Source organism: Microcebus murinus, chromosome 4, assembly GCF_040939455.1.
Source record: "Microcebus murinus isolate Inina chromosome 4, M.murinus_Inina_mat1.0, whole genome shotgun sequence".
Lineage (NCBI taxonomy): Eukaryota > Metazoa > Chordata > Mammalia > Primates > Cheirogaleidae > Microcebus > Microcebus murinus.
This window is the reverse complement of record NC_134107.1, coordinates 53,384,570-53,402,707: the sequence shown is the minus strand read 5'-3', so window position 1 is coordinate 53,402,707 and position 18,138 is coordinate 53,384,570. Positions and strand designations below refer to the sequence as shown.

Genomic DNA, 18,138 nt, shown 5'->3' with positions numbered 1-18,138 from the left:
ACTTCATTTAGTATTATGGGTCCCAACTCTACCCAGGAAAATATAAGATGTGCTATATCACCGTTGTTTCTTAGAGCTGAATAGTACTGCATGGTATACATATACCACATTTTATTAATCCATTCTTGGATTGATTTCCTTTACAGTCATATATATTCCCATCAGATTTTTCTTTGTATCTTATGGTAGCAAGATATAATATTACTACCCAGCTGAATTCACTGTTATCTTACAGTAACCAAAAATGTAGAAGCAATCCAAGTGTCCATGGATAGATGTATGGATAAACAAAAAAATGTGGATTATACATTCAACGGAATATCATTCAGTTTTATAAAGGAAGGAAATTCTGACATATGCTACAACATGGATGATCCTTGAGGATATTGTGCTAAACGATATAAGCCAGTCACAAAAAGACAAATACTACAAAAAATCCAACATATAGGACATACCTAGAATAGTCAAGTTCATGGAGACAGAAAGTAAATGGTGGTTTACTGAGCCTGAAAGTGAGAGGGGAATGAAGAGTTATTGTTTAGTGCTTAGAAAGTATCAATTTTGCAAGATACAAAGAGTTTTAGAGATGGAGGATGATGGTTGCACAGTGTGAATCAATCAACTACATGCTTAAAATGGTTAAGATGAAAAGTTTATGCTATATGTATTTTACTACCATTAAAAAATAATTTTTAAAATAAAGAAACAACATACTCACAGATGAAGAGAAGGAATAGAGAGCACAGAAATAAACCCACACATAAATGGTCAACTAATTTTAGACGAGATCACTAAGAATACACAATAGAAACAGGATAGTCTCTTTGATAAATGCTTTTGGGAAAACTGAATATATACATGCAAAAGAATGAAATTGCACTCATCTTACACCACTCACAAAAAACAATCCAAAATGGATTAAAGACCCAAACGTGATACCTAAAACCATAAATTCCCTAGAAGAAAAACCTAGGGGAAAATATCCTTGACATGGCCTGGGCAATAATTTTTCAACTTGATAGGAAAAGTTCAGACAAGAAAAGCAAAGATAAACAAGTGGGACTATATAACTAAAAATATTCTGCATAGGAAAGGATACATTCAACAAAATGAAAAGGCAACCTATGAATTGGGAGAAAATATTTTCAAACCACATATCTGATAAGAGGTTAACATCAACAAAATATAATAAACTCATATAATTCAATAGCAAAAAAACTGATTAAAAATGGGCACAAGATCTGAATAGACATTTCTCAAAAGAAACATATAAATTGGGCAACAAGTAGATTAAATGCTGCTAATCATCAAGAAAATGCAAATCAAAACCACAGTGAGATATCATCTCACACTTCTAACAATGGCCATTATAAAAATGACAAAAGCCAAGGAGTCTACCATTAGAGTTAATAGACAACCTGCAGAATGGGAGAAAATATTTGCCTTCTACTACACATGTGAAAAAGGGCTGATAATAAGAATCTACATAGAACTTAAGAAAATCAATAAGAAAATATCAACCAACACCATCAATAAATGGGAAAAGGATATGAACAGAAACTTCTCAAAAGAAGACAGAATAATGGCCAGCAAGCATATAAAAAGGTGGTTAACATCTCTAATCATCAGGGAAATGGAAATCAAAACCACAATGATATATTACCTAACTCCAGTGAGAATGGTCTTTATCAACTAGTCACAAAACAACCGGCTTAGATATGGAAAGATAGGAACACTCTTACACTGCTGGTGGGACTACAGATTAGTACAATCCCTGTGGAAAGTAATTTGGAGATAAATTCAAAGAGCTAAAATTAGAAATATCATTTATTCCAGCAATCCCACTACTAGGCATCTACCCGAAAGAACAAAAGACATTCTATAATAAAGAAATCTGCACTTGAATGTTTATGGCAGCACGATTCACAATTGCAAAGATGTGGAAACAACCCAAGTACCCAGCAATACATGAGTAGATTAATAAAATGTGGTATATGTATACCATGAAGTTCTACTCAACTACAAAGAACAATGGTGAACTAGCACCACTTGTATTATCCTGGTTAGAGCTTGAGCCCCATCCTTCAAAGTGAGATATCACAAGGAAGGAAAAACATGCACCACATGTATTCACCATCAAATTGGTACTAAATGATCTACACTAAGTTGCTCACATGGTAGTAATACTCACTGGGTACCGGTCAGGTGGGGTGGGGGGAGTAAACCCACAACTAATGGAAGCAGAGAGCACTGAATGGGAGAAGGGCACACTTGTAGCCCTGGCTTGGGTGGGGCAAACACATTACAAGTAACAAAAAATGTTGTGCCCTCATAATATCCTGAATTTAAAAAATAAATAAATAAAAATAAAAGAGCCCCTGAAGCTGCTGGACATGTTCTATCAATCTTCCTCACTCATTAGCTCTCTCTTGCCAGGTCAGGGAGAGGTAGAGGGAGGGTTAATGAGGTGACATCCAGGGCAGGGGAAAAGATGATCTGTTTTGGGGGCCCAGAAATGCATCTCATGGCTGGAAGAAAGACAGGGACAGGTGGAGAAACAGGGACATTCAGACCTGGAGGTAGGGAGAGGTGGAGAAACAGGGACATTCAGACCTGGAGGTAGGGAGAGATGGCAAGACAGGGACAGAGAGACTGAGTGAAAGAATGGAGTTGATGGGAGGCAGAAATAGGGACTCACAGGAAGACTAAGAAAATGAGGGCTAGGGAGGGAGAGATGACTGAAAACAGAAAAAAGAAAGGCAGAGATAATAAAAATAAATAAATAAATATGACAAAAGATAACAAGTTTTGGCAAAGTTTTAGAGAAAAAGGAACCTTTGTGCACTGTTGGTAGGACTGCACATTAGTGTATGCATTATAGAAATCACATGGGGATTCCTCAAAACGACCCAGCAATCCGTTTGCAGGATATGTATTCAAAGGAAATAGAATCAGCACCTCATGGAGATATCCAAGCCACCATGTTCATTGCAGTTTTATTCACAATAGCCAAGATATGGAAACAATCTAAGTGTTCATCAGTACAAAAAATGGATGAAAAAAATTGGTTTGTACACACATACATACACATGTGTGCACGTGTGCACACACACACACACACACACATACACACTGGAATATTATTCAGCCTTTTAAAAGAAGCAGATGCTGCAATTACCACAATATGGGTGGTCCTAAAGGACATTATGCTAAGTTAAATAAGCCATACACAGACAGAAAAGTATTGGATGATCGATCTCGCTTATATATGGAATCTAAAAAAAATGACAAATACATAGAAACAGAGAGCAGATTGGTTGTTATCAGGGGAAGGGGTGGGGGTAGGGGAAATGTAGGTCAAAGGCTAAAATGTTGCAGTTATGTAGGATGTTTAGCAATCTAATGTACAGCAAGGCTATAGTTAATAATATTGTATTCCAAACTGGAAATTCCCTATGTAAGTAGATTTTAGGTGTTAACAATAAAAGGCTAACTATATGAGATGGTGGATAGGATAATTTGCTTAATGGTTTTAATTATATCACTGTGTCCATGTATATCTAAACATGTATAATTTAAACATATACAATTTTTTTAACTTGAAAAATAGGTGCCACTTCCTTCTGGTTTCATAGTTTCAGATGAGATACTCACTGTCTTTCAAGTTGCTTTTCTCTTATAAAGTAATGTGTTCTGTCAACTTAAAAATCATGTGGTCTTCATAAATTTGGAGAGGAGAGCTTTATTTCCTAAGAAGGGGATCATAGCCTGTGGGCAGGAAGGGCAGCCTCTGGCTGAAAAGCAAAAGCAAGTATTTTGAAGGAAGGAAGGGTGGAAGAGGAATCTGTGCTTAAAAGGTTGGCCAAGTATACATATCCAACAGATTATAGGAGGGCTTACAGATATTCACAACGGGGATCCTAACGCATGTGTGATAAGCAAACATGCACGTTACATACATCCAATGTTCATTTGGGGGTGGAGACAACATTTAAATGTATTACAATTAGGCTGTATAGGTCATAAGGTGAAGCAGGGACAGGAAGGCACTCAAGTGCACAGCCTCTACAAATCAGCCAGAACCAGTCCATGGGTGGCAGTGTCTTATCTGGAGAAAGTTACTGAAATTAGTCACTTGTCCAATCAAAGCTGTAGTTATGACTTGTGGAACATGTGGGTGGATGTTAGGATCTTATTTTAATATTACTTATCTGAAGGTTGGTGTTTGTTTACTTGCTAGAGAAGAAGAAAAACATTGTGACACTTAGACACAGTTATCTTTTAGGTGTGGGGGTGTGTGACTTAACCTTTGCCTGGTGTGGCCTTAGTCATGTTTATAACTTGGTATCTAATTGACACAAAAGAGTCCATTCTGTCAGCCTTATGGCCTCTACTTTAACATTAATGCTGGTCAGTTGCTGAGTCTAAACTGCAAAAGGGAGAAATATAATGAGGCATGTCTGACCTCCCAACCCATCATCACTGGGAACTCAATTTTTAAGGTTTCTTTGGGGTCCCCTTGGCCAAGAGGAGGGCCATTTCATTGATCTAGGGGCTTAGGTTTTATTTTTACTTCTCAGTCCTTTCTCTCTGGCTCCTTACAAGATTTTTCTCTCTTTAATTTTCAAGAGTTGCTCTTTCCCTTTGCCCTTCCTTTTGCCTGCCTTGCTGCAAAAATAACAATAATAATAATTTTCAAGAGTTTAATTAGGTTGTATCTTGGTGTGGATTTCCTTGGGTTTATCCTATTTGAGATTTGCTCAGCTTCCTGAATCTATAGCTGTATATATTTTTTTACCAACTTGGGAATTTTTCAGTCATTATTTCTTTGAATACTCATTGAGGATCCCTTTCATTCTTCTCTCCTTTTGGAATCTGAAGATAGAAATATTAACTATCTTATAGCCCCATAGGTTCATGGAGTTCTGTTCTTTTCCTGTACCGATCTATTTTATTTGTTGTTCAGAGGTATATTTTATTCACTTTTATTTAAGTTCACTGATTCTGTCTCCTGTACTTCCCCTCTACTACTAAGCTCATCCAGCAAGTTTGTTGTTAATTTTCTTTTCATATTTCTATGGGTCTATTTTGTAGTTATATATTTTCCATTCAGCTCTTATTTATAACTTCTATTTCTTTGCAGAAATTCTCCATTTTCTTCATTTTTTCAGTTATTTATTGCTACTTGAATCATTTTTTTGAAAGCTGCTTTAAATCTTTGTCAGAAAATTGAATATCTTATTTGTCTTAGTGTTGACATGATTGTCTTTTTCATTCAAGATAGGTTTTTCTGGTTCTCAGAATAACAACTGATTATAGACTGCATCATCGACTTTTTGGATGTCACATTATGAGACTCTGGATCATATTCAATCCTCTTGTTAGCATGCACTCATCCTGTGGGGTATAGCTGAAACTGGGAGGTGAGTGACTGTACTTATCTTCTTGCTGGGCTCCAATGACCCCAGCCTGCCAAGAGGGAGTCCTGAGTTACTCTGCCTTCTTCCAGAGGGTGAGATGGAAGTTCAGCTCCACTTCTGCCCTACTGATATATTCCCAGGGAAGGCGGGGTACTGACTTCCATGTCTCCTTGCCTCTGAGTAACTTCTGCTTCCTATTGGGAGCCACTGCCCTTAGGTCATGGGGAGGTGGAGAGCTGGTTCATCTGCTTTGATGTTGCAGGGAAGATTGCCAGCTCAGCTCCTCAGGGCCACCACCCACTGTGGGGCCATGAGAGGAGACAGTACAGACTAGTCCCACCTCATACCATCTCATTAATTCTGGTTTCTGCCAAATGTAAGTGGGGGCTCAGTTCTCCACTGGACCTGGTTGGCACTAGCCTGGCAGGGCAATCAAAGAGAGGGTAGGAGGAGGTCAATTCCCTGCTTATCTCCACTTAAACCTAGGGAAAGGGGGCATGGAACGTTTTTCCATTGGCTTTTGTCTGGAATTGGGCAAATAATGCCAAAAGATTTTTGTTCTTTGAAGGCCACTCTTTCCAGTTCTTTGACTAGGAGGAAAGAGGCTTTTCTTAGAGGAGTTTTTGTCTGTCTCTGTTAGCAGTTCTGAGTTGGAGGTTTTTGCACCATACTGTCTAGGAAATATAGAAGGAATAAGGAGACCCAAAGGACCCATTGCTATGTTGCTTCTCAAGTTCCAAAGTCCTTAGGCAGTCAACCTTCTTCATTCTACCTTTCAAAGTCTTTTTGTACTTGTTTCCTGTGCTCCATCTTGGGGGTGGGGATTTAGTAATAAGAGGGAGGGTCTGGGAGGTTTGGGGCTACTGCAGCTTCAATGGAACTGGAAATCTATGCCTTTAAGCATTCAATTTTTTCTTTTTGTTTTTCTAATTTCAAACTATTACAGGGATATAAAGGGTTCTGGTTGCAATGTATCCATTTTGTTACATCTGATTTAGGATTATAAATGTGTCCATCATCCAGACAGTGTTTATATATTTTTTATTGTTACATCTGACTCAGGATTATAAGTTTGTCCATCATCCAGACAGTGTTCATTTTACATGTTAGGTGGTTTTTCACTCATCGTCTCCTTCCACCCCCCCTACCCCCCACCACTTGATTTCCACTGAGTTTATTTCCCTCTGTAGACATGTATGAGCATCAGTTAGTTCCAATTTAATAATGAGTACATATGGTGTTTCTTCTTCCATGCTTTAGATACATCACTTAGGATACTTGTCTCCAGTTCCATTCAAATTGTGGCAAAAGGCCTTAGTTGATCCCTCTTCATGACTGAGCTGTATTCCATAGTGGTGTGTGTGCATGTGTGTATCACATTTCGTAAATCCACTCATTAATTGATGGAGACTGGGGTTAATTTCATATCTTATCCACTGTGATTTGTGATGCAAAAAATTTTCCAGTACGGGTGTCTTTTTTCATGAAATGACCGTTTTTCCTGTGAGTAAATACCCAGTAGTATGATTGCTGGATCAAATGATAGGTCTACTTTTAGTTCTCTGGGGAATATCTGTACTGTTTCCATAGAGATTGTACTAATTTGCAGTCCCACCAACAGTGTATAAGTGTCCATTTCTCTCTGCATCCATGGTTGCATCAATTGTTTTGGGAATTTTAAATTTTTTTTTTTATTTCAGCATATTATGGGGTTACAAATTTTAAGGTTTCAAATAATGACCTTTACCCTCTCCCCCCACAAATCTGAGTTTATAGCGTGACCATCCTCTGGACAGTGCACATCTCACTCAATATTTATGCATATACCCATCCCCTACCCCCTTGCACCTGCCCAATACCCTATTACTGTAATTCCTATGTGTCCACTTAGGTGCTGCTCAGTTAATAACAGTTTGCTGGTGAGTATATGTGGTGTTTGTTTTTCCATTCTTGGGATACTTCACTTAGTAGATGGGTTCCAGCTCTAACCAGGAAAATATGAGATGTGCTATATCACCGTTGTTTCTTAGAACTGAATAGTACTCCATGGTATACATATACCACATTTTATTAATCCATTCTTGGATTGATGGGCACTTGAGTTGTATCCACAGCTTTGCAATTATGAACTGTGCTACTATGAACATTCGAGTGCAGGTGTCTTTTTTGTAGAGTGTCATTGGATCTTTTGGGTAGATGCTCAGTAATGGAATTGCTGGATCAAATGGTAGACTCACTTTTATCACTTTAAGGTATCTCCATATTGCTTTCCAAAGAGGTTGAACTAGTTTGCAGTCCCACCAGCAGTGTAGGAGTGTTCCTATCTCTCCACCTCCATGCCAACATTTATTTTGGGGGCACTTTTTGATAAAGGCTATTCTCCCTGGAGTTAAGTGATATCTCATTGTAGTTTTGATTTGCATTTCCCTGATGATTAGAGATGTTGAGCATTTCTTCATATGTTTGTTGGCCATTCTTCTGTCTTCTTTAGAAAAGTTTCTGTTTATGTCCTTTGCCCACTTCTTGATAGGGTTGATTTTTTTCTTGCTGATTTTCATGAGTTCTAAGTATATTCTAGTTATCAGCCCCCTATCAGATGTGTAGGATGCAAAAATTTTCTCCCATTCTGTAGGTTATCTGTTTACTTTCATGACTATTTCTTTGGCTGTGCAGAAGCTTTTTAGTTTGATCATGTCCCATTTATTTTGTTGCTGCTGTGATTGCCTTTGGGGTCTTCTTCATAAATTCTTTGCCTAGGCCGATGTCTAGGAGAGTGTTTCCAACATTTTCCTCTAGAATTCTAATAGTTTCCATACCTTAGGTTTAAATCTGTTATCCAGCATGAGTTAATTTTTGTGAGAGGTGAAAGGTGTGGATCCTGCTTTAGCCTTCTACAAGTGGCTATCCAGTTTCCCCAGCACCATTTATTGAAAAGGGATTCTTTTCCCCAGTATATGTTTTTGTCTGCTTTGTCAAAGATTAGATGGCTATATGAGGATGGTTTTATATCAGGATTCTCAGATCTGTTCCACTGGTCAATAGTCCTATTTTTGTGCCAATACCAGATTGATATAATTACTATAGCTCTGTAGTATAGTTTGATATCTGGCATATTAATACTTCCCATTTTGTTTTTATTGTCTAGAATTACTTTTGATATGTGGGGTCTTCTCTGGTTCCAAACGAAGCATAAAATTATTTTTTCTATATCTGTGAAGAATGATGATGGGATTTTAATAGGTATTGCATTGACTCTGGAGATCAGTTTGGGTAGTATAGACATCAATGATGTTGAGTCTGCCGCCCCATGAGCATGGTATGGATTTCCATCTGTTTACATCCTCTACTATTTCCTTCCTCAGTGTTTCATAGTTCTCCCTGTAGAGGTCTTTTACCTCCTTGGTTAAGTATATTCCTAGGTACTTTATTTTCTTTGTTGTTATTGTGAAGGGAATTGAGCCTTTGATTTGGTTCTCAGTTTGATAGTTGTTGGCATATGTGAATGCCTCTGATTTTTGTGTATTGATTTTGTATCCTGAGACTTTACTAAATTCATTTATCTGTTTCAGGAGTTACTAGGTTGAATCTTTGGGGTTATAATATAATATAATATCATCAGCAAACAGTGAAAGTTTTATCTCTTCTGCCCCTATTTGGATACCTTTAATTCCATTTTCCTGTCTGATTGCTGTAGCCAGGACTTCCAGCACTACGTTGAATAGAAGTGGAGATAGTGGGCAGCCTTGTCTGGTTCCAGTTCTAAGTGGGAATGCTTTCAATTTTTCCCCATTCAGCATGATGTTGGCTATGGGTCTGTCGTATATGGCTTGTATCATTTTTAGGTATGTTCCTTCTATGCCTATTTATTAAGTGTTCGTATCATGAAAGGGTGCTGAATTTTATCAAAAGATTTTTCTGCATCTATTGAAAGAATCATGTGGTCTTTGTTTTTGCTTCTGTTTCTATGGTGAATTACATTTATAGATTTATGTATGTTGAACCATCCCTGCATCCCTGGGATGAAGCCCACTTGGTCGTGATGGATTATTTTTTTGATAAGCGTCTGGATCCGGTTAGCTAAGATTTTGTTGAAAATTTTTGCATCTATATTCATTAGGGATATTGGTCTGTAGTTTTCTTTTTTTGTTGCATCCTTTCCTGGTTTTGGTATCAGAGTAATATTCGCTTCATAAACAGATCTGAGAATCCTGATATAAAACCATCCTCATATAGCCATCTAATCTTTGACAAAGCAGACAAAAACATACTCTGGGGAAAAGAATCCCTTTTCAATAAATGGTGTTGAGAAAACTGGATAGCAACTTGTAGAAGGCTAAAGCAGGACCCACACCTTTCACCTCTCACAAAAATTAAAACACGCTGGATAACAAAGTTAAACCTAAGGTACGGAAACTATTAGAATTCTAGAGGAAAATGTTGGAAACACTCTCCTAGACATCGGCCTAGGCAAAGAGTTTATGAAGAAGTTCCCAAAGGCAATCACAGCAGCAATAAAAATAAATAAATGGGACATGATCAAACTAAAAAGCTTCTGCACAGCCAAAGAAACAGTCATGAAAGTAAACAGATAACCTACAGAATGGGAGAAAATTTTTGCATCCTACGCATCCTATAAGGGGCTGATAACTAGAATGTACTTAGAATGCACGAAAATCAGCAAGAAAAAAATCAAATAACCCTCTTAAGAAGTGAGCAAAGGACTTGAACAGAAACTTTTCTATAGAAGACAGAAGAATGGCCAACAAACATCTGAAAAAATGCTCAACATCTCTAATCATCAGGGAAATGCAAATCAAAACCACAATGAGATATAACTTAACTCCAGGGAGAATGGGCTTTATCAAAAAATCTCCAAATAAAAAATGCTGGCATGCATGCGGATAGATAGGAACACTCCTACACTGCTGGTGGGACTGCAAACTAGTTCAACCTCTGTGGAAAGCAATATGGAGATACCTTAAAGCGATACAAGTGAATCTACCATTTGATCCAGCAATCCCATTGCTGGGCATCTACCCAAAAGATCCAATGACACTCTACAAAAAAGACACCTGCACTCGAATGTTTATAGCAGCACAATTCATAATTGCAAGGCTGTGGAAACAGCCCAAGTGCCCATCAATCCAAGAATGGATTAATAAAATGTGGTATATGTATACCATGGAGTACTATTCAGCTCTAAGAAACAACGGTGATATAGCACATCTCATATTTTCCTGGTTAGAGCTGGAACCCATACTACTAAGTGAAGTATCCCAAGAATGGAAAAACAAGCACCACATATACTCACCAGCAAACTGTTATTAACTGAGCAGCACCTAAGTGGACACATAGATACTATAGTAATATGGTATTGGGCAAGTGGGAGGGGGGAGGGGTGCAGGTATATGCATACATAATGAGTGAGATGTGCACCCTCTGGGGGATGGTCATGCTGGAGACTCAGACTTGTGGGGAGAGTGGGGGAAAGGGCATTTATTGAAACCTTAAAATCTGTACCCCCATAATATGCCGAAATAAAAAATAATTAATAAAAAAAAGTGTCGAGGAGGTTGCCATTCTTCTCAATGTTGTGGAATAATTTCTGCAAGATAGGCACTAGTTCTCTGTAAGTGTGGTAAAATTTGGGTTCCAAACCATCTGGACTGGGACTTTTCTCTTTAGGGAGATTTTTAATTGCTGTTTCTATTTCAGCACTTGATATTGGTCTGTTCAGGAATTCTATTTCTTCCTGGTTGAGCCTAGGGAGGCTGTGTGTTTCTAGAAATTTGTCCATTTCCTCCACATTCCAGTTTGTGTGCATAAAGGTTTTTGTAGTATTCGTAAATTATATCTTGTATCTCTTTGGGATCAGTTGTGATATCTCCTTTTTTGTTCCTGATGGAGCTTATTAGAGATTTCTCTTTTCTGCTTTTCATTAGCCTAGCCAAAGGTGTGTCAATTTTGTTTATTTTTTTTCAAAGAACCAACTTTTTGTTTTATTAATCTCCTGAATAGCTTCCCTGTTTTCAATTTCATTTAGTTCTGAATTGATCTTGTTAATTTTACTTCTTCTGCTGGGTTTGGGGTTGGTCTGTTCTTCTTTTTCCAGCTCTTTGAGTGGTTTCATTAGATTGTCTATTTGTAGGCATTTATGGAAATAAATTTTCCTCTCAGAACTGCCTTAGCTGTGTCCCAGAGGATTTGATAACTTGTCTCTCCATTGTCATTTTGTTCAAGGAATTTTTTATTTCCATCTTGATTTCTTCATTTATGAAGTAATCATTTAGTAGGAGGTTGTTTAATTTCCACATTTTTGTGTAGAAATGTGAATTTCTGTTAGGGTTAATTTCTACTTTTATTTCACTGTGATCTGAAAAGATACATGGTATGATATCTACTTTTTTAAATTTCTTGAGGTTTACTTTGTGTCCTATGACATGGTCAATCTTAGAGAATGTCCCGTGAACTGATGAGAAGAACGTATAATCAGTGGATTTGGGGTAGAATGTTCTGTAAATGTCAGTCAGATCCAATTGTTCCAGAATTTTGTTTAAGTCCATTATTTCTTTATTAATTTTCTGTTTGGAGGATCTGTCCTGTGCAGTCACTGGTGTGTTGAAATCTCTGGTAATTATGGAGTTGCTAATAATCAATTTGCTTATATCCAGTAAGGTTTGTTTTATGAATCTGGGTGCACCTAAGTTGGGTGCATATATATTTAAAATTGTTATCTCTTCTTGTTGAACTGTGCCCATCACTATTATATAATGGCCATCTTTGTCTTTCACTACTTTTGTTGGTTTAAAAACTAAGTTATCAGATTTTAAAACTGCCACACAAGCTTTCTTTTGGCTTCCACTTGCTTGGAATACTGATATCCACCCCTTTACTTTTAGTCTATATGTATCTTGCAAGTTAGATGTGTTTCCTGAAGGCAGCAGATACTTGGCTTGTATTTTCTTATCCATTCAGCCAGCCTATGTCTCTTGAGTAGGGAGTTTAAGCCATTCACATTTATTGAGATAACTGATAGGTGAGGCAGATTACTATTCATTCTGTTGGGTTGGATGTTGTTGCTTTGATTTCTCTCTTGAGCCATTGTAATATCTGGCCTTTAATCTTTAGGTTTTGGTTGTTTTATATTCGTGAGTTTTTATTATGTTGTTCCATGGGTAACACTGTTTTGAGTATTTCTTGTAGGGCTGGTCTTGTCTTGGTGAATTCTCTGAGACTTTGCTTATCTGAGAATCTCTTAATTTTTCCTTCATATATAAAGCTTAGTTTTGCAGGGTACAAGATTCTAGGCTGGGCATTATTTTGTTTCAAAAGAGTGAGAATGGGGCCCCAGTCTCTCCTTGCTTGTATTGTTTCAGTTGAGAAATCTGGCATTATTCGGATCAGTTTTCTTTTGTATGTAACTTGCTTCTTTCGCCTTACAGCTTGTAGGAGGGTCTCTTTTGTAAATATTTTGGTCAGTCTGATGACTACATGCTGTGGTGTTTTCCTGTTTGCATTGTATCTCCCGGGAGTCCTGTTGTCCTCTTGTATTTCTAATTCTAAGTTACTGATTAGACCTGGGTAATTTTCCTCAATTATTTCTTCAAATAGCATATCCAACCTTTGGGTTTTTTCTTCCTCCTTCTCCAGAATCCAGTGGACCTGCAGGTTATTTTTCTTTATATAATCCCACAATTCTTGTAAGCTTTGCTCATGTCTCTTATTTTTCTGCTCTAACTCTGTGATTAACTTATTTCATTTGAAGATGTTGTCTTCAATCTCTGAGATTCTTTCTTCTGTTTGGTCCACCCTATTTTTGAGGCTTTCCACTGTGTTTTGTATTTCCCTGAATAGATTCTTCATTTCCAGGATATCAGATTGATTCTTCTTCAAGACCTCGATTTCCTTAGTGAATCTTTGTTCCAATTCCTATATTTTCTTCGTAGTTTCCTTGTGTTGGTTATCCATTTTTTCTTACATATCATTGAACTTTCTTACAATCCAATTTTGGAATTCTTCTGTCATTTTAGTGTTTTGGGTTTGTTCAGTCTCCATTTCTTAAGAACTGGTGTATCTCCTAGGGGGAGTGTTTTCAGTTTGATTTTTTGAATTTCCAGATATTTTCTGCTGGGCTTTCCCCATCTGGATCAATTGACGGTGCTCAAGCATCCTCTCTTCTGTAGTTTCTTCTGTAGTTTCTTGATCAGCCACTGGAGGGAGCTCTTCCACCACACTTGGAAGGTTCCCCTGATGGGGGGGGCGTTGCTTGTGGAGCCTACCCATACCGGGGAGGAGATCCTGCCCCAGGTTTTTGTTCAACTGGGTGACCTAAGCTGTTCTGGGAAGCAAAGTCTTTTATACTGTGTGCTTACGCACTACACAGGTCTAGCAGGTTCTCCCTAGATCTGGGGGAGAGTGGGTTTTTGTCTCGCTCCGCCTCCAGGGGTGGAGCCTACCACTTTCGGCAGGAGAGATGCTGGCTAGGGGGAGGAAGTAGCTCCCCAGTCTGCCCCGCACCCTGGCGCCCCAGTGGCTGTGGCTCCCTTTGGCGCTAGTTCTCTCAGCAGTTTGTTGATCGAGCCAGGCCTGCTGAGCCGATTGCAGATTGTGTTGGGGCGGAATTTGCCAGGAGAGACTCTAGGCCAGGCAGGGGAGGAGGGCTTGCCCCCCGCACCATATGAGGGCTGGGCTGTGGACCCCCTCAATGGCGACCGCTTGCCCACTCGCAGGGCACCAGCACTGGGGACGTCTGTTTAGGGTGTGGCAGGTGCCGGGTTGGGAGTCTGGGTCATCAAGACGCCCCGTAGCCTCCTCTATGCTACCTGCCCGACCACCTGTTCAGCCATAGGCCTCGCTCTTATTGACCAGCCCTGTGCAGTCTTATTCGCCCGAGGCAGTTACAGCCTAGAGTCCCCAACTTAGTGAACAGCTCTGTAGGGCTGGTCCCGTTAGTTACTGGAGGCAAGACATCTAACTGCCTCCCCTATCAGCTCAGTTCCGTTTCCTCCATCTTGGAGCCATCCTAGCACAGGGCTCAGGGGAGTTCACGGTGCATTCCACCAGTGACGGGACTCTCCAGCATCCTCTTCTGCCACAATTTTGCACCAAATTCAGACAGGTCCCTGGCTGGGTGTGTGTAGAGGTCAATGAGGAAGCAAGGAGTTCTCCTGTGGGTCTGAACCCACTTCACCCCCTGGCCCGGTGGGCCAGCACCCTCCCACACACCCTATTGTTTGCTTTGCACTCCCCAGAGAACGCAATCTTATCTCCCAATCACCTTGTTTTCCTTTTTTGAAAGAGTCCCACGCTGAACCTCTGTGGATTCTCGATGCTGTCCTTATAGTGGGAGATCCACTTGCGTGTAGGAGACCAAGATCTATGTCTCCTTCTCTGGGAGCAGGAGTCGGGGGGTTACCTTTACTCCACCATTTTCCCAATCTGTTTTTGGACTTTTTAATAAAAGCCATTCTAACTGGGTAAGGTGATGTCTCATTGTGATTTTAATTTGCATTTCCCTGATAATTAGTGACATTGAGCATTTTTTTCATATGTTATTGGCCTTTTGCCTTTTGTTTTCTTTTGAAAAACTTCTATTCATGTTTTTGCCCACTTTGTAATAAAGTGGTTTATTTTTTCCTTGCTGATATGCTTGAGTTCTTTGTAGATACTGGTTACTAATTCTCTATCGGATATATAGGTTGCAAATATTTTCTCCCATTCTGTAGGCTCTCTGTTTGCTCTGCTGATTATTTCTTTAGGTGTGCAGAAGTTTTTTGTTTAATCAAATCCTATTTACTGATTTTTGTTGTTACTGTGATTGCCATCGGGTCTTCTTCATAAATTCATTGTGTAGGCCACTATCTAGAAGAGTTCATCCAAAATTTTCTTCTAGAATGCTTATGGTGTCATGCCTTACATTTAAGTCCTTTATACAACTTGAATAAATACTTATAAGTGGTGAGAGTTATGGAACCTGTTTCATTCTTCTACACATGGCTATCCAATTTCCCCAGCACTATTTATTGAATAGGCATTCTTTCCCCAGTGTATATTATTGTCTGCTTTGTCAAAGGTCAGTTGCTTATATGTGGATGGTTTCTCTGTTCTGTTTCATTGTTCAATCTCTCTATTTTTATGCCTATACCGTGTTGTTTGAGTTACTACAGCCTGCTAATATAGTTTGAATTCTGGTAATTTGATGCACCCAGATTTGTTTTTTTGCTTAAGATTACTTTGGCTATTCAGGCTCTTTTCTGGGCACAAATGAAGAATAGAATTATTTTTTTCTAGATTTGTGAAATATGACATTAGTATTTTGATGGGGGTTGGATAGAATCTATAAATCGCTTTGGGTAGCATGGCCATTTTCACCATGTTGATTCTACAGATCCATGTGCATGATGTACTTTTCTATCTATTTGCATCACCTGCAATTTCTTTCCTTAGTGGTTCATAGTTCTCTTTGTAGAAATATTTCAACTCTTTATTTAAGTATGTTTGTAGGTATTTTCTTTTCTTTGTAGCTATAGTGAATGGAATGGAATCTTTGATTCGACTCTGAGCTTGACTGTTATTGGTGTACAGGAATGCTATTGATACGTGTCCATTGACGTTGTAACCTGAGACTTTGCTGAATTTATTTATCAATTCCAGGAGTCTCTTGTTGGAGTTTTTGGGGTTTTCTATATATAAGATCATATCATCAGCAAAAGATGATAATTTTACATTCTCTTTCCCAATTTGGATACTCTTTATAGCTTTCTTTTCCTGAATGCCCTGGATAGACCTTCCAGCATGATGATAAATAGAAGCAGTGACGGTGGGCACTGTTGTCTTGTTCCAGTTCTTAGGGAGAATGCTTTCAACTTTTCCCCATTCAGTATGATGTTGGCTGTGGGTTTGTTATATATGGCTTTCATAATCCTGAGATACTTTACTTCTATGCCTAATTTGTTCAGTGCTTATAACATGAAATGGTGCCGAATTTTGTCAAATGCTTTCTCAAGAGACCCAGGCTGCCTGAATGAATGAAAACAAGCAAACCAAGTATCTACTATCTCCATGAAACACATCTAACCTACAAGGACTCATACAACCTCAAGATGAAGGGATGGAAAGAAATATTTCATGCATATGGAAACCAAAAGAAAGCAGGTGAAGCCATTTTCATATCAGATAAAATTGACTTTAAATCAATAATAGTAAGGAAAGATAAAGATCATCATTATACAATGGTAAAGGGAGCAATTCAATGAGAAGACATAACAATCCTAAATACTTACACACCTAACACAGGAATTCCCAGATTCATAAAGCAAACCCTCCTAAACCTAAGCGAAGAGATAAACTGCAGCATTGTAATTGCAAGGGACTTCAACACCCCACTGACAGAACTGTACATATCATCCAACCTAGAAAAATAAATAAAGAAATGCTGACCTCAACAGGACTCTAGAACAAATGGGCATAACAGACATTTATAGAACATTTTACCCCAAAATTACTAAATATACATACAACTCATGGAGCATTATCCAAGATTGATCATGTCTTAGGACACAAAACATGTCTCATCAAATTCAAAAAATATATAGATTATATCACATATCTTCTAGGACCACAATGGGATAAAACTAGAAATCAACTCCAAGAGAAACACTCAATTCTTCACAAAGTCATGGAAATTAAACAACCTGCTGCTGAACAATTATTGAGTCAATAAAGAAATTAAGACAGAAATCAAATGATTCCTTGAACTGAATGACAAAAGGGACACAAGATACCAACATGTGGGGTTCAGCAAAAGCAGTCTTAAGGGGTAAATTCATGGCCTTAAAGCCTACATCAAAAAGACAGAATGATCACAAATTCAAAATCTAATGATGCAACTCAAGGAACTAGGAAAGAAGAGCAAAACAAACTCAAAGCCAACAGAAGAAAACTAATAACAATTGTCAGAGCAGAACTAAATCAAATTGAAAGAAAGTCAATACAAAGTATCAATGAAACAAAAACTTGATTCCTTAAAAATATAAACAAAACAGTAGACATTTTGCTAGATTAATCAGGAATAGAAGAGAAAGGATCCAAATAAGCTCAATCAGAAATGAATAAAGAGATATTAGAACTGATACCACTGAAATACAAAATATTATCTGTGAATGCTATGAGAATCTCTATGCACTCAAAAACAGAGGAAATGAGAGTATTCCTGGAAACACATAACCTCACCAAATTCAATCAGGAAGAAATAGAAATCCTGAGAGACCAAAAATGAGCAATGAGGTTGAAGCAATAGAAAACATCCCAACAACAACAGCAACAAAAAACCCAGACCAGATGGATTCACAGCCAAATTTTACCAGGCCTACAAAGAGATGGTATGCATACTGCAGAAAGTATTCCATAACGTGGAGAAGTTGAGAATCCTCCGGAACTCACTCTATGAAGCCAGTATCACCTTGACACCAAAGCCAGGAAAGAACACAACAAAAAAAAGCAAACTATAGACAAATATCCCTTATGAATATAGAAGGAAAAATACTCAGTAAAATACAAGCAAACAGAATTCAACAGCACATAAAAAATAATCCACCTTGACCAAGTGGGCTTCATCCCATGAATGCAAGGATTTTTCAACATATGTAAATCAATAAATGTACTTCACCACATAAACAAAAGCAAAAACAAGGAACATATGGTCATCCAATGCATGTAT

At 38.3% G+C, this 18,138-nt stretch overlaps 1 protein-coding gene across 1 annotated transcript in view; it reads left to right on the top strand.

Annotated features, from left to right (window-relative positions):
• Nucleotides 1-18,138, top strand: part of EIF3F (eukaryotic translation initiation factor 3 subunit F) — a 288,155-nt gene that overhangs the window by 45,818 nt on the left and 224,199 nt on the right. The gene's annotated exons all lie outside the window — the stretch shown is intronic.